This window comes from Sus scrofa, chromosome 3 (assembly GCF_000003025.6).
Source record: "Sus scrofa isolate TJ Tabasco breed Duroc chromosome 3, Sscrofa11.1, whole genome shotgun sequence".
NCBI lineage: Eukaryota > Metazoa > Chordata > Mammalia > Artiodactyla > Suidae > Sus > Sus scrofa.
In genome coordinates, this window is record NC_010445.4 from 113,500,276 (window position 1) to 113,514,677 (window position 14,402).

Sequence of the window (14,402 nt, forward strand, 5' to 3'; positions counted from 1 at the left end):
ACCCTGTAGCCACATGGCTGCTTCTTACTGCGCACAAACAAACCTCCCAACATGATCCCCTTGGGCCTCTTGACGCCAGCCACACAGACGTCCAAGGTCACACACATCATAGGCTCCCAATGATTTCATCATAACAAGTTCTACTGGATGGCTATATTTTTTTGTCTTTTTAGGGCCGCACCCGCAGCACATGGAAGTCGCCAGGCTAGGGGTCAAATCGGAGCTGAAGCCGCCAGCCTAAGCCACAGCAATGCAGGATCCGAGTCTTATCTGCGACCTGCACCACAGCTCACGGCAACGCCGGATCCTTAACCCACTGAGTGAGGCCAGGGATCAAAGCTTTATCCTCCTGGATACTAGTTGGGTTCGCTACCAGTGAGCCATGACGGGAACTCCTACTGTATAGAAACTTGCCCATCTTGACCCTAAGAATTTCAGCTTAAGAGTAACTATGATGTTTTAAAGTAACTATAGTGATTTCAGAGTCAGATGAAACAGCTTTGAATCCTGACTCTGCTCTTTCCAACTTGTGTGGCTTTGACTGAACCTCAGTTTCCTCACCTGTAGAGTGAGCCTGACACATGCTACCTCATAGGATTGGTAAGGACTAAGGGAAAAGTGCCTTAACCTGGTGCCTGGCACTGGGGACAGTCAGTAAACTGTCACTGCTCTTTGGAGGCAGTCTCATATAAGCCCTTAAGGAATGGAGAAGTATGGCAGCTTTTCTAAAGGCATTTTCCTAAACATGGTCCTCCCCTTAGCCAAGCTTAGCGTGTCTGTGGATGCCCATCTTGATGGTGAGAGCAAAGTGGCAAGGAGCCTGCGATTCATTCAACCTTTATTGAGAACCCACTATGTGCCAAGTGCTGGGCTATAGAGATGACAGAGGCTGTCTCTGTCCTCTTGGAAAGAATATCGCAAGTGTCTGTAACTGGCAAGGGGGAGACCATGGATAGCAGGGTCTGACATTAGTGGCATGGGGTGGCCACTTGACTGAGGTTGACACTGAAAAAGGCCAGACAACTGTGTGGAGAGTGGCCTGTGACCTTGAGGCATGGGGAGTGGCAGACTGACGGACCCAGAAGCATTGGAGGGCTTCCGAAAGGAGAATCTCTTAGATGAAAGGTCAGCTCCGTGTTCCAAAGAGTTAGGTAACTTAGTTCCTGCGACCCTTGAAGGGTTGACATTGCTGGGGGCAGAGGGGAAAGTAGGACTGGTTTCAGCAGTGAGGGCCTGGGTGCCCACAAGTGGGATGGGGGGGTGCCTGGAGAAGGAAGCACACCATGTCCTGGGCAGGGAGCTCAGGGCACTGCCACATAGTTGAGGCACTAGGTGGAATGGGGGTACACAGTGGGGGATGACTGGTAGACACAAAGGCAGAAGGGGGAGCCAGACTGGGGAGTCAGGAGTGGGGGGGGGCAGCGCCAAGCCCCTAGAGGTAGCAGTTGGGAGAGTGATGAGCAGAGGATGACTGTGCTGATGGAAGGAGACAGAGATGCCCCAAGTCAGAAACCTGGAGCCCTGGAAACTCTATGGGAAATGAGAACAACCCCCACGGTAAAGGGGTGAGTAAGCACGAGGGTGGAGTGTAGGTGTGCACAGAATCTTAGAGCTGGAAGGGATTTTCAATGTCATTTAGTTCCACCTCCCACTCCTGAAGTCTTTCAGTCTTCCACTGACCAACTGAGGGCACTCAACTCCACTTGGACACCTCAAGGTACGGGGAACTCACTACCTTAAAGGGGGCTCATCCCATAGGGGTGCTTGGGTCTCCAAGACGCCTGAATGGGCCTGGCGCCCCGACCTTGGCCCTCTTGAGTGGGCTGGCCTCCACTCGGCGGCGGCACCTGGAGGGGGTGGCGGGTGGCGTGGGGTTGCAGCGAGGATGGGCCGGCGCTGCTGTCCCCAGCCCCAGTGCTGAGGCAGGCAGAGTGCAGTGGGCTCTGGTGGAGGTCGGGAGAACTGCAGGGCGAAGGCCGCCGGGGGCTCCGCGGGCTGCCAGGGGGGAGGCACTTGACACCGGCCGGGGGAGAGGAGGGGCCGCTGTCCCTGCGGCCAGTGCTGGATGCGGGGACCCAGCGCAGAGGCAGCGCCAGGTAGCGGGGAGCCCCGCGGGGAGATGGTTGCCGCAGGCCCCCGGTGGAGTGGCAGAGAGCGCGGCCAAGGCGGGGTGCCGGGGCCCAGCGCAGAGTCGGGGCGCTGCGGGGTCCGGCCCTCCGTCCCATAGCGTGAGGGGACCCCCAGCGGGTCCGCAGGGGCCGGGAAGTCGGGCCGAGGGCGCTAGGACCGGCCGCGCGCCCAGGCCGCTCCCGCCGCGGCGCCCCGGGGCCCCCCAGCCGGCGCTGCCTCCCGGGCCGGCTCCGCAGCGCCGGGGCCCGGGCCAGCGCGGCCGCGGGGGGCGAGCAGCGGGCGGAGGCCTGGGCCCGCGGGCGGCCGTAGGGAGGGAAGGAGGAAGGCGGAGAGAAGGGGTGGGAGGGGGGGACCGGGCGGAGGAGGCGGAGAGAGGGAGCGCGACAGCGAGCGGAGGGAGGGAGCGAGCGAGCGAGGCAGGCAGGCGGGCCGGGAGGGAGGGAGGGCGCGCGGGCGGCGGCGGCGGCGGCGGCGGCGGCGGCGGCGGCGAGAGCAGAGGACGAGCCGGGACGCGGCGCCGCGGCACTAGGGCGCGCAGCCGGGCCGGCCCGACCCCACCGGCCACACGGTAATGAGCGCCGCTGCTGGCGGCCCGGGAGGCCGGCCCGGAGGCGGGCGGGGAGGAGGGGAGCCGGGCGGGGGGCACGGCGGCGGGCAGTGCCCGGCTCGGGGCACGCTCCCGGACCCTCGCAACTCGGCGCCGGGCGCTCGCGGGGCCAGGGCTGCGGGCTGCGACGGCGGGCCAGGCTGGCCGGGGCGGCGCGGGGGATTTGAGGGTTTGTTTATGTCCCCGCGGGCTCGGCAGGCGCCCCCTCCCGTCCCGCCCGCTCACGGCGCGGAGCCCCCTCCGCGCCCCCGCCCGGCTCCGGGCTCAAGTTCAAGTCTATACAATGCCGCGGGGGGCCCCTCCGCCGCCGGCCTCAGCGGCGGTGCCCGGCTCGGCGCTGCCGCAGGGGCCCCGGCCTGGCCGCCCCCGCCTTCCGGGCCCTGCCCCCGCCCCGGGGCCGCGCCTGGGGCCTGCGGCCGGGACGCCGGAGGGCGCGGACCCCGACCCGGAATAATCGGCTCCCGCCGCGGCCCGCAGGGAGCGGGGGAGGGGGGCGGGGGCCGGGCCCCGCGCAGGCTCCGCGGCGGCGGCAGAAAATGGCAGCCTGGCACGACCCGGCCCCCCGCCCCTCCCCCCGGCTCCCGGCCCTCCTCGGCCCGGCCGGGCGGGGGACCCGGGAGGCCCCCGGGGGCGGACCGAGGGGTGATCGGGGGGCCGGGCCGGGGAGCGCTGCGCTGCGATCTTCCTCCGGCCACCTGTGGCTGGGGGTGCGGGGTGCGAGCGGATCTGGGAGGGGCGGCGGGGGTGGGGAGAGTGCCACTTGGGGGGCACACCTCTCCGCCTAGAGCCGGGCCGCGCGCTGGGGGGACGTCGTGCCTGGCTCCTCCCTGCCCCCGCCTCGGGCCGTGGGAGCCGGGGCGGCGGCGGCGGCGGCGGCTGTGGCGGTGGTGGCGGCGCCGCAGTGTGGGGGCGGGGCGGGGGCGGGCGAAGATCCCGGGCCGGGGCCGCGGGGGCCGGAAAACGCAGGGGTGGGAGCTGCGGGGCTGCGGCCCCGAGCGTTGCGGGTGGGGGCGCCTGGGGTCGCCCCCTGCAGCAGCACCCACCCTCCGGCACACACTCACACGCACGCGGACACACTCACGCACACGCACCCCCGCTGGGCCGGTGCAGACGTGTCCTTGAAAGCTTCGCATCTGCACGGTGAAGGACGAGGCCTCGCCGAGCCTGTGGATCGGGGTGCTCGGCCCCAAGTCCCTGCGCCCCCAGTGACCCCAAGCTTCGGAGCCGCAGGCGGCCTCGGTCCGTGTCCCGCCCTCACCCCGGCTCCCCTCCCCCAGGCCGCCCTGCCCTCCCTCCCCCTCTGCTCGGACCGAGCTGGCAAGGGTCCAGGGCCCGCCCCCGGCCTCCCCCAGCCCCCCATCGCTGGGGCCCGCGGCCCTCCGGCTGCCAAACTGCATTTCGCTTTCCTGGAGCCTCCCTTCTTGGGGGCACCCACTCCCTTCCCTCCCCCTCGACTGTTATTTCCCCCTTTCTCCCCATCCTCTCCGTCCTCCCTCCTCACTTTACTGCAAAGCCAGTTGAGTAGGTGTTGGCGCCCGCCCGGGGTGGGCAGTGAGGGGCTCTCCAAGCCGGCTCCGGGGGGAGCCCCCCGCGGCTGCACCTTGACCCAAGATGGCGTCGTGCACCCAGCTGGGCAGCACCGGCCTGCGGCAGGCGCGGGAGGAAGGGCCCGGGCCCCAGGCGCCCCGCTCGCCCCCTCCCAGACCAGCAGGGACAGGAGCCTGCAGGAGAAGAGCCGGCCGCCCTGTGACCCAGCGTGCCCCTCGCTGCCGTGCCCAGAGACTGCCATCAGCATCCCTGGGGGACTGGTCAGTCTTCATGTTTCACCCAGGGCTGCCAGCGGCTGAAGCGGCCTCCTGGGCTGGCGGGCTGCGAAGGGATCCTGGGATCAGGTGCTGCTCGGCTGTGCCTCCTCCCTCCCAGGCAGATGTGACAGCTGCAGCCAGGGAAGCTTTCCTCCTTAGGCGTTGCTGGAGTGTTGGGACTGGCCTGTGGGATCTGGGGAGCCCAGCTGTCAGGCAGACCCTCCTTGGGCTGTCCCCTCTGCTGGCAGGGGCCGTCTCCTGAGCTGCCTGGGTTTGGAGGCTTGGGTTGTCAGTTGTTCTGGGAGCAAGGTGGTCCCCCTCTGCCTCCAGGTCCCCTCGAGGCCCTGGTGGGGCTGTTGGACAGGCACCTCGGAGAAAGTGTGAGTCTTTGTGCGTGTGTGTGCATGTGTGCACATGTGCCGCACGCAGGCAGGGGCCCAGGCAAACTTGCGCAGCGGGTCTGGCACCTGCCCGCCTCCCTTCACGGGCCCCACGTCTCTGGGCCCAGGCTCCCTCTCCAGCCTCTTGTCCAGCTCCTTGTTGTGCTCGTCTTCAGCTACTCATCAGATGCACGGTTCCGGGCTCAGGCAGACCCTGGTGCTCCGTGTTCTCCTTCCCAGGCATGTGGGCCTGGAATAGGAAGCCGACCTGAGGAAAGGTGAATTCCTTCTAGAGTGAATTCCTTCAAGGAGCGACAGTTGCACAGGTCAAGGGCTGCCCCCCTACCAGGCCCTGGAGAAGCCGAGGGGAGGACAGCCATGGCCGTGTGTCAGGGTGTCTGCGGACAGGATTCCTCTGTGGGGTGGGGGTTGGACTGCAGCTTGAAGGTCCAGTCCAGCTTTTAAATTCTATGGCTCTGATTCGAGCTGTGGAATTTCAGATCCAGGAATGGGGGCGGGGTGGTCTTTTTTCACCACAGAGCGAGCATCAGGAATGGCCTCCGCAGAGAGCAGGTCTGGGGGAGAAGAGCAGGGCCTCTTGGCGGGGGGGCCCTGGAAAGAGAAGGTGGTGTGAGGGCTGGGGGCCCTTCAGGAGACAGGTTTGTCACCTCTGACGCCACAGTGCGTGTAAAAGTACGGCCTGCGACTGAGCCTTCACATGTGTGTGTCCTTCTGTAGGTTTACTAGTGAATTTGTGTGCGCGCGCACTTCCCGAGTGTCCTCCCTGAGTCCAGTTCACAGGAAGCTCCTGAGTCCCCTATGGATCTTTTACTATCGCAGTCACACATCACTGCCATTGGTCCTCTGAAAAAGCCTGCAAGGAAGACAGGACGCGCCATAAAATCCTTGCCTTGGGTGACCTGGCTGGAAGGACATGGGGCCAGGCCTGCCCTCCCGGGAACTTAGACTGTCACTTGCTGCAGCTCTCCTGGGCTCCTGCACTGCATGTCGGTCTGTCTGGTCTCCACGGGACAGGGACCTTGCCCTGGCCGCCTCTGGGTCCCCCATCAGACATTTGGCATCTGCTGAATGGCGGGGGAGCTTGCTGCATCTATGTTTCCCACCCCTGTCGTCGTCCTGGTGGCCTGGCGGATGGCCTGGCTCTCTTCTGCTTGCTGCTCTTCTGCCTTCCCCGAATGGCCATCGCCTACTTACAGGTCAGTTCCTTAGGTGCAGGCCCCCCTGAGAGACCCACATTCTTTCCGAGCATGAGCCCAGACTCCATCAAGGCTCCTTTTTTTGGGAACCAGATAGAAAGGGGACTCTGAGAGCAATCTTGCCAGCTCTCTAATGGGCGAGTTAAAAATAGATCCCCCTCTCCCCATCCTTGGGCCTGAAATGTTACCATTAGAATCCAAGCTGGGGAATTTAGGGTTGACAGAGAACTTGAAGCTCCGGGAAGACTTGGAGCTTAGGCTGGGGGCTGTTTTCGTATGGGGCCAGGCCCCGTGTCTTCCAGGGTTGGAAGTGCTACCGGGAGCCCGAGGCCAGCAGGGTGAGTCCACACGCTCCCCTCCCTTGGCCCTTCCTGCTGCTGCCTCTTGAGCCTGGGGGTCCTTAACTTGGTGCTGTGTCCCCTTCCCCCATCCCATGCCCCACCGATAGTTGTGTCTCTGGCCTCCGGCTTGGGAGCAGGCAACAGGACCAAGGAATGGCCGGTGGGAATTGTTTCTGCTTCCATTTCGGTGTCTAATGGATAGGAGAGCCGGGCAGGGGCCCGCCCGCCCTTTGAGGCTGCGCGGCTCTGGGGACCTGTGTGCTTTGCTGCTCCTGAGCGGGGCTTTCGTGGTAAACAAAGGTACCAGATTCCTTTCCACTCAGATCCTGAAGGCTCGTTTTCAGGCATTTCTCTCGTTAACTCTTTTTCCTTAAAAGACCCCTACCAAGTCTGAGATCCATGCCGTGTCACAGGTGTGTGTGTCTGTCCAAGCCTGCCTCCCCTTGGCTAAGTGTGTGGGCAGGACACGGTGTGGTGCACGTGTGTCTGCATATTTCTGTTGTACTCGGTGTGCAGCCGCGTGGGGACAGGGACTTGCTTGGACAAGAGCCTGTCCTGAGGCACCGAAGGAGGAGCGGCCTTCTGACAGGTCCCAGCCGGGGGATCTGGGGCAGCGATTTCTCTGAGCCTCCCTTTCCTCCCCTGTGATGGGGAAATAAGACCAGCCTCGGCTCAGGTGGTTGGAAGGATGACCCGAGATGATGCTTGGGGGAGGGGGGGTCTCGGCGTCGGCGTGATTACTGCCACGGTTGGGGCTGCCTGCGTGGGCCGGCACCGCAGGAGGTGCTCTGGGAGGGCTTGTCCACCTTCCCGCCTCTTTTGGAAAATCTTGGCCAGATGACGAAAGTGCTGATTCTGATTGAAAAATCCTTGGAAGTGGGAGGCTCCTGCGCCCCCTTAGCCGGCTCTTTCCAGAGTTTAACAGATCGCATTGTCAACAGGTTGCCTTTGCAGCCACCTTAAATCCCTCACGCTCTAGTTTCAGCCCTTTATTGCCGTTCTGTGCCGGGTGCAGCCTGTTTGCTTCCGTTTACCAGAGACTGGCAGAGCATTTCCTGTGGGCAAGGCCCTGTGCTGGGCTTTGAGGGGACGCAGGGTGAGTTTAGGACGGGCCCAGCTAATGGATGACCACGGACCAAGGTCACCGGAAAGGGGGCAATAAAGTGCTCCAAGTGAGGTCACAGCCAGGTGGGGGGATTGGGGAAGGCTTCTTGGAGGAGGTGGCATCTGTGATGAGCCTCAAAACACAGAGATGGGGCTTCCAGAAAAGGAGAGGAAGCCAAGCCGTCGGGCATGGGGTGGCTGGAGTGTGACGGACACTCTGGGGAGGTGAACAGGGCCTCGGTGCGCGGGAGGCCAGCCTGCGGCCTGTGCTGATATGCGGGGAGTGGGCCCCTGCGCTCTGTAACTCCTGTATGGCCCGTGGAGAATCGCCCAGAACTTTCCTGCTTGCGGTGGCTGGAGGGTGGGTGGGTGGGTGGGGAGAAGACCGAGGGACGAAAGGGACGAGGGGAAGGGGCCAGCCCAGCCCAGCCCTTTTGGTTTAGCGTCTTGATTGCTTTCTCTTCCATAGACCAGAGCTTAAGAGCTCAGACTTGGAGGGAAACAGAGCAGGGTTTAAATTACACCAACCCCGGGGGGTCGTGGCGATTAAGGGGAGCACCCGCGAGCAAGGTCTCTGGCAGTGATGGCAATGGTGGTGTGAACGGGGCGGCAGGAGGGTCCCTGGCCTGCCCTTCCAGAGGTCTCCTTTTGCATCCCCTCCCCCAGGCTGAGCCCCCCGCCCCCACAGCATCCAGATCTGGGAAACGGATGGGGGTGGGGCAGGGTGGGTCTCAGACCCTGCCCCTGCCCTGCTCTCTGCCCTCCCTCCTCCACCTGCCGCAGAACTGAGCCCCCCAACTTGGAGGGGAGGTGCCCCAGGCTGGCGGCTGTGCCCCCGGGTGTGGCTGTGGATGCCTGGCGGCCCCCCACAAGGACAGCCAGTGGGCAGGGCCCGCCAGGCTACATCTTCCTTGCTGAGCACATCGCAGGCCTGTCTGGAGGACAGCGACAGGGGGAGGAGGTGTGGACGCCTGAGGCTTTCCTCCCCGAATCCAGCAGGGAGGAGAATTTTTTGTTTTTCAGCCGTGGCTCGGCCTTGCCCACTTCCGTCCTGCCCTGGTCCCCTCTGACCCCCCAGGTTTCCCAGCCTAATTTCCGTCTATAACCAGGTTCCTATTTTCTCTTTCCTGCGGTCACGGCCCTGCTCACTGTCATCCCTATTGATCTTCCCTCTCTGTTTCTGTTTCAAATGTCAAGGTCATTTTTAATTCTGAGCCAGTCGTTAGCTGCCCCGTCTGGGTGCACAGAGAGGACGGAGGACCAGCTCTCATAGCAAGTAACTGAGCGCTGGAAGTTGGGTGTCCTGGCTCCTAAGCTAGTGCTGTGCCCGCGGTGCTGCTGCGTAGATGGATCTAGGGGTCAGTGCAGAAGATGTTCCAGACCTAAGAGATCGGCTAGATCCGGGTGTGCCAGGGGTCCTCACTTGGAAAGGTTAAGAGATGCTCAGAGGGCACATTATGGGATGGTGAGGTCAGATCTGTGCTTTACTGAGCCATAGGTTGGACATGGGCCCTATCATGGTGAATGTCCAGTAATGCCTGGACGGGGAGGCTGGCGGCGCTGGGAGCCTGCCTCCCATCCGAGTGTCTCCAGAGGACCCTGGGAGGGGCCGGCGAGGGTGCCTGGGCCCATGCCAGGGATCCTCCAGCTCTCCAGCCGTCAGAGAACCTGTTGACAAGGGGCTTGTCGAAGGAGGGGTCCTGCGCGATTAACTTTATAGATTCCGAGAGGATACCTCACTTGATGAATAAAGGGGAATCTAACGGGATTCCCCCGAAGCCTTTGACATGAGGTCGTAAGCGCGTCTGTCCTGACGTGGTAGGTGTCCATGACAGGGTGTGCGGTTCCCTCAATAAGCAGGTACAGAGTGTGGTCTTCTTTTTGTCAAATTCCTTTAAAATATACGCCAGTATGTGTATCGGTGGGCTTGCACGTGCTCAGACACCGTCGTTCTGGAAGAATAACTTGGCAAACGGGTCTGCAGCCTCCTTGCCATTTTACTTTACACGCTTTTGTAACCTTTGCAAAAATGTAAAGGCACATGCATTCCTTTCTTAATGACGACAACAACGGAAATACAACCACACTTTCAAAGCTTCTGGATAAGAACTTGAAAAAAAATTTGCATCGCCCTTGGGCTGGAAGGGTAGGCTCTTTTATAATAGATACGGAACTGGGGAACTGGCGTAAGAGACTGCCGGCCGAGGGTGGGGCCGATCAGGTACTCAGCTTTTCTGGAAAGGTTGCAGGGGGATTTATTGCAGACCCTGTGGTCTCCAGGCGAAGGCCTGGGCTGGTAGGGCTCGGGTGAGAGTGGAGAACCGGCAGCTGGCTGCACCTGGAACGTGGTCTGGCTGCGGCAGAACACGTTAGCTTCCAAAGCTATAGGGATGGTGATGGAGACTGAGTTCTGACCCAGGATGGGGAACAAATCCTCGAGGATCTTCCCTGAAGGCTTTGGTCTGGTCGCCGCTGGCACCCAAACGGCTCCTGGGACCTGGAGATACATCCAGGGCCTCGGGCCTGGTCGGGAGTGCAAGTGACCCAACCCTGGCGTATCCTGGGGAGCCACGTGCAGGGAGGACAAGACGGGGCTTCAGGAGGCCCTGCTGGGGGTGGAAGGGATGCCTGGGAAACTCATCTGGCATGTGGGCTCAAGCTGTGCCTGACTCTGATCTGGAGGCCTGGGAGCAGGTGGCAGTGACCCAGGTGACAGGGTGGAAAGGTGAGGAGGGGCAGATACAAATTCCTCTGCCTGTCACTGGGCAACAGCACCGACCTCCCCCTTCCACGGCCCAGTCCCCCCAGCCCCCCACCCATGGGTGCTATCTGGGAGCTTGATTTGCCCTCTGAGGCTGCCCCTGTTAAAAGTGACACGAGGAGTTCCCTAGTGGCTCAGTGGGTTAAGGATCAATGCTGTGGCATGGGTTTGATCCCTGGCCCAGGAACTTCTGCCAGCTGCAGGCTCATCCAAAAAAAAAAGAAAGATGACATGAGAAAGGGTATGCGGACCTCTCTGGCCCCGCCCCACCCCTGGAGTAAGGCAGGAAAATAAATAAAAGGACAGGAGCATGGAAGCAAGCCCAGAGCTGGTCCCTCTGTAGCCCGCCCCTGGCCCCAGGCTGCCTGGGGACGGATGGGCAGGGCAAAGAAGTGACGATGGGAGGCGGGCAGGCCTTGATTTGCATCTTGGCCCTACGACTGCTACTACAGTGACTGCACGACCTCCAAGACTCCGAGCTGCAGGGTTTTATATCCGTGAGTCAGGGATATAAGAATAGCGTCCACGTCTTATTGGTGTTGCTCGAATCAAATGAAATAATTGTACGAAAACGGCCGGCACTGTGCCTGGCACAGGGTAGGCGCTCAGGAGGTGTGAGTTCCTTTTCTCCGAGTGGGGTCAGGACAGGGCTGCATGAGGGTGACTCAGGGGACCAGGCAAGATGACGCCCTGAGGGGAGGCAGGGCCTGTTTCCTCCTCTGAAAAGCCAGGATTTGGCGGGTTGGTTTCTGAGCCCTTCAGGCCCGGTCTGCTGAACTTGGCCTTTCATCTGGATGCACTTCCATCCATCTCTGGAGTCCGTGCGCACCGGGGACCCAGCGCGTCCCCCAGGCCCTTGGCCCTCTCCCTCCCTGCCCTTTGGCCTCTTTGGGTCCAGAGCATGCAGTGGCCTCTCCCCGAGTTGTTGGGCCTGCTGGCAGGGCTGGCTCTGCCCCCTGGCCCACAGACAGGCATGGGAGGGTCTAGACCACAGCTGGGGCGCAGCGACGGTTCTTAATGGTTTTCTTACCAGCAACAATGTGGTGCTTGTTGCCACTCTGTCACTGGCCTGTGGTTCCCAGCTCAACCAGCAGTGGCCTGAGGGCCTGCCTGGTACAGGGAGCTCAGCTGGGAGGCCCGGTGGGCAGGCAGTTGCTTCTGCACTTTCTTTTGTCAGCATCCTCCGTGCAGCCTGGACTCCGAGAGACGGCACGGGTGAGATGCCGGGGCCCCAGGTGGGCAGGCCGGGCAGCTCTCGAGGGTCCTCTCTGGGGGCCCTTGCTTCAGAGCCACAAATAACACTTATCTGTTCATTGATTAAAGACCTACTACGTGTCAGGCACAGGTTACAAAGATAAAGGAGACTGAGCTGCCCCTCAAGGAGCCCGCAGCGGAGGCGCGGGTCTGGCGGGGTGACCGTCGCGTCCGCGGTGGATGGAGGGAGCTCGGTAGCCAGTGCCTGGGGTGTTACAGGGGTTCTGGGCAGGGGTGTCTCACTTGAGCGGGGAGGGACGGTCCAGAGAGGGTTTCTGATGGAGCTGAGGCTGGAGCTGGGTCTCCAGGGCCGAGTGGTCAAGGGTATTTTCTCCCCGATGGGGGGGTGGAGGGGTGTGCTGGGAGGCCGGAGGGCTGGGCTGAGCAGGACCGTGAGGGCTGGGATGTTACCCGCTGATAGGCTTGGGGCTTGGAGATGCATGCCCTTGCCCTTGCGAGTATCTGAGACAGACCACCTGCAGGCATTGAGGTGCCAAGGTCGGACAGGTGAGGCGGGGGGCAGGGAGCCCAGGCGGAAGGCTGGGGCTGAAATGCGGGGGAGCCGCGGTGTAGGCATGGAGGGGGGCTGCTCTGTGAGGCATTCACCTGGGAGTGGCTGGGTGATGGAGCGGGTAGGGAAGCCGGGGTGACTCTGCTTTCTGGCTCAGCCAGCTGCATGGGTGGAGGTGCCATCCACTGGGAGGGAGTCTGGCGGGGGGATCTGGGAGTGCTTCCCGTGGGAGGCAGGACTGGAGCTGGGACTCCAGGGCCGTTGGGATTTGCACAAGTGCTGGGCCGGGTTTGTCGGAGAGAGAGCCCAGGGAGGGGCAGGGTCCAGGTGACGGATTAGAGAGGCTGTGCGTTTTATTCCATAGCTGGTAGCAATCCCTGTAGGTTTTTTTTTTTTTTTTTTTTTTTCCCTTGGTCTTTTTAGGGCTGCACTCACGGCATATGGAAGTTCTGAGGCTAGGGGTCAAATTGGAGTTGCAGCTGCCGGTCTGTGCCACAGCCACTGCAGCACAGGATCCGAGCCGCATTGTCAACTTACGGCAATGCCGAATCCTTAACCCACTGAGCGAGGCCAGGGATTGAACCTGTGTCCTCATGGTTACTAGCTGGGTTCATTACCACTGAGCCATGACGGGAACTCCTGATCCCTGTAGATTTTTAAGGAGGGAAGTGATTTGACCAGGCGTTTGTACCTCATGCGTTGGGGATACTGATGTTTGAGGGCCTGAGCAGGGGCTTCTGCTTCTCAGGAGCTTACCCCAGAGAAGCGCTGCAAGGCTTAGACCCTGGCCTTTAACTCCCCCTGCAGGACCTGGGTAGGTCTCCTCACCCGCTGCCTGGTGCATGAGCTGCAGACTTGACCTTCAGAGGCAGGTCTGCCAAGGTAGGAGGGGATGAGAGGGGAGAGCAGTCTTGGAAAGCAAACAGAAAAGAAACAAAAAGTGTTTCTCTAAAATAGAAACATGAGCCTCTTGGGTATCACAGGAAGGGCTGTTTCCAAAGAATTTCTAGAAAAATGACATGAGCCAGGTCGGCATCACTGAACCCTGGGCAGAGGCAAGAGGTAGCATGGCACCGTGCCAGGGACACCACACTCGGCACTGGGCAGCAGTGGTTTCACCTTGGCTCTGCCATCTCCTGGGTCCTCCGCAGAGCACCCTCGCAGCCTCAATTTTGCCATCTGCAAAGTGGAGACAACCTCACAGGCTTGCGTTGTGGTTTGTTTGTTTCAAACGCTGCTTTAAACTTGGATATCTTATGTCACTGTCTTCCAAAAGGATCCCTCTGCAGGTGGCCTTGCAGGTGTTTGAGGATTAAAATTCAGGCGTGCCTGGTCCCTGTCTGGCACTGAGGAGGCCCGGGCCCGCCCGCCTTGCCCCTTGCTCAGCCTCCTCTTGCTCTTTGACTCCCAGGAGGCCCGTCCTGCCTGACCCCTGTCCCTTCTGAATTCCTTGATCCTGGGAAGCTCCGTTTATCATGTTCCATGGACTCTCTGTTCCCCAAGCCTGAGTCACCCCAGTGTATTTGAAGAGCACCTGCTGAGCTCAATGGGAATGAGGGGAGAGGGTGTGTTCCTTTTCTCTTTTTAATGAAGAGGAGGTGGGGGTTGGTGGAGAGCAGAGGACGAGGGAGGGAGAGGCTGACCCATCCAGGGCCTGGGCAGGGCAGGGCTGGGACCTTGCCCTGGTAGCTGGCTCTCCGCGCCAGGGAAAGGGGTGCAGTGCTCTAGTGGAGCCTCGAGGTGCCCTTGGTCTGGACAGCGAGGCCAGCTCTCTCTGTGCGCAGGCCCCTGTCATGGCCATTGGGCTGTTTCGTGGCCCCTGTGACAAGCGGCCGCACCCACCGGGAGAGCTTTGCAGCTTCTCTGCCTTCCTGAGAAGGCTCTGGTGGGAAGGTGGCGTCTCAGCAGGGGCTCCCGTGGTGGGACGTTGGCAGGAAGGTATGGGCCAGGGTCAGGCTGTCTCGGGCTGGGGGGCTGGGGCACCACTGTCAACTTGAGCGTGGAAACCAGCGTTTCTTTGGTTGGTACAGACCTGCGCGTGTGCCCCTGTCCCAGGGTCAGCGCTCTGGAAGCCGGGCGTGTGTGGACGGAGGTGGTGGTGTAATCCCCTGAAACGTATAGCATCATTCATCTGGCAGGCCCGTAATGGTATGCGTAATTGTGCTGCATGGTAATTAAGTGTAAATGGTAAGCAGTTCACATAAATGTTTTTGTAATTGGTATTAATTTTGCAGCGGTGAACTAAGTTTATGTGGTTTCTCTCTTCTTGCTCTGTTCGTTTTCTAGCACAGG

General features: G+C 61.4%; 1 protein-coding gene across 13 annotated transcripts in view; it reads left to right on the forward strand.

The window, feature by feature from the left end:
- Positions 1,697-14,402, forward strand: part of DNMT3A (DNA methyltransferase 3 alpha) — a 107,177-nt gene continuing 94,471 nt past the window's right edge. For 8 of the 13 annotated variants that reach the window (XR_002342124.1, XR_002342126.1, XR_002342129.1 and 5 more), the window contains exon 1: positions 2,578-2,698. The gene's annotated coding sequence lies outside the window, so the exon portion shown is untranslated. Of the gene's footprint in view, positions 1,718-1,958; positions 2,097-2,577; positions 2,699-4,077; positions 6,140-8,331; positions 11,561-14,402 lie in introns of those variants that run through there. The other 5 variants (XM_021085527.1, XM_021085526.1, XM_021085524.1 and 2 more) reach the window with 5 other exon arrangements.